At 31.1% G+C, this 2,458-nt stretch overlaps 1 protein-coding gene across 1 annotated transcript in view; it reads left to right on the top strand.

Annotated features, from left to right (window-relative positions):
* The window catches only part of LOC111683012 (imaginal disk growth factor 6), a 28,015-nt gene that overhangs the window by 23,084 nt on the left and 2,473 nt on the right, over positions 1 to 2,458 (top strand). The gene's annotated exons all lie outside the window — the stretch shown is intronic.

Genomic DNA, 2,458 nt, shown 5'->3' with positions numbered 1-2,458 from the left:
CTATAGACTAGACTATAGACTAGACTATAGACTAGACTATAGACTAGACTATAGACTAGACTATAGACTAGACTATAGACTAGACTATAGACTAGACTACAGATTATATAGACTATATTATAGACTAGACTATAGACTAGACTATATACCAGACTATAGTCCGGAATATAATCTAGACCAGACTATAGACTAGAATATCGATTAGACTATAAACTAGAATATAGACAAGATTACAGTTTAGACTATAGGCTAGACTATAGACTAAACTGTAGATTAGACTATAGACTAGACTTTAGACTAGACTACAGACTAGACTGTAGACTATAGAATATTCTACAGACTAGACTAAAGACAAGACTATTGACTAGACTATAGACCAATATGGTCTAGCCTATAGACTAGACTATAGACAAGAATATGGTCTAGAAAATAGACTAGACTATATTTTATTACACTAAACGATAGTCTAGTCTATATACTAGACTATTGATTAGACAATAGACCAAACTATTGACTATACTACAGACTAGACTATAGACTAGGGTATGGACTAGACTATAGACAATATTATAGTCTAGACTGCAGGCTAGACTATAGACTAGATTATGGGCTATACTTTAGACTAGACTGTAGATTAGACTATAGACTATAGACTGGTCTACAGACTAGAGTATAGATTATACTACAAACTAAACTATAGACTAGACTATGGAATGAACTGCAGACTAAACCATAGATTAGACTAGACTAGAGACTAGACCATAGAATAGAGTAGGCTATAATCCAGACTGTAGATTAGACTATAATCCAGAATATGCACTAGACTATAGCATAAATATTAGACTATAGTCTAGACTAGACTATACCCTAAATTAAAGACTAGACTATAATCCAAACTATACACTATATAATCCACTATAGTTTAGACTATCGACTAGACTCTTGTGCAAACAAAAGACTACACCATCGCCCGTACTATAGACTAGTTTTAAAAACCGTATGAAATTGATTTGATAACATATCTTCTATGCCGCACTGTACTTATCGAACAACAGTTGTTAAAAAAATCATGTTATCAGTTTAAATGGACAATTATTTTTTTCTTATTTTATTAAAAACCGGAATATATTATGTTTTGAAGAAAACAAAATCATTTAAATAATTCTCAGAAATTGTGCCACATTATCTCTCTGCAAGTGCAAAATATTTTTATTGTTTTTATGTTTCCAGAAATATTTAAGCAAACACTTTACAAAACACGATTTAAATTTAATTGTATTTTTACAATTTCCACTTAAAAAATCTCACACATTAAGAGGATGTCATTTACAATTATAATATTTAGCAGTTTACTCTCACTTGCAATCAAAAATAATTAGTAGCAATTAACACAATTTGGTCTCAATTTCCCTAGAATTTAAATTCTTTTTTATAATTTTGTTATTATTTTTAACTACAACTAGCAAATTACGCAATACTTTGAACTGGAATTAAAAAAAAACTATAACAACAAATAAACCAAAGTCTTATCAATTTCCAGAAAATTTTAAATGTCCCAACACTCTTAAACACAAACAAACACATCAAGAACTCAAGACACGTCGCTTATGCTTACCCTCTTTAATAAAACTGGAGGAATCATAATAGCAAACCAATTGTTTTTCGGGTACACCAGGCTTAGCGGGAGCACCGGTATTGGCCCAGGCCGAAGCTATCAAACAGAATAATGAAAATACAAGGGAAATTTGCATTTTCGCTTGCTCTAAATTTACACACTATATGAAATGATCGCTATTACAGTCACAGATTTAAGGTTTTGAAGACGAGTTGTTTAAAGCTCGACGTTTAAATAAAGACTGACTTGTCTGTGAAGTACTTAAGTTTTGGGCAAAGCTAAAGCAGAAGCTGAAAAACAAAAAATAAACTAGATTTGAGAGTAATCATTGTTTATGATAATGATATGGTGTTGGCGATAATAATTAGTTTGAGAGCATCAGAGAGAGGTATTAGTGAGAGATATTAATACAGATTTTAACAGAGATTGAAGGCCGCTTCAAAAATAAAATTAAAATTTTTATTTAATATGTTTGTTATTGTTGTCATTTTTAATAATTTATTTTTAGAGTAATTCTTCAAATGTCTTGTATACGATAGTGACAGTGCTGTGTAGATGAGAGGTAAATCTAATCGGCTGTGACTGACTAAAAGAAGAAACAAGATCGAAGGCTATACTATGGACTAGACTATAGACTACACTATAGACTAAACTACAGACTACACTATAGACTAAACTACAGACTACACAATAGACTACACTATAGACAAAACTATAGACTAGACTATAGACTACTCTATAGACTAGACAATAGACTAGACTATAGACTAGACTATAGACTAGACTATAGACTAGACTATAGACTAGACTATAGACTAGACTATAGACTAGACTATAGACTAG

Source organism: Lucilia cuprina, chromosome 6, assembly GCF_022045245.1.
Source record: "Lucilia cuprina isolate Lc7/37 chromosome 6, ASM2204524v1, whole genome shotgun sequence".
Taxonomy (NCBI): Eukaryota; Metazoa; Arthropoda; class Insecta; order Diptera; family Calliphoridae; genus Lucilia; species Lucilia cuprina.
This window is presented reverse-complemented; position numbering and strand designations above follow the sequence as displayed.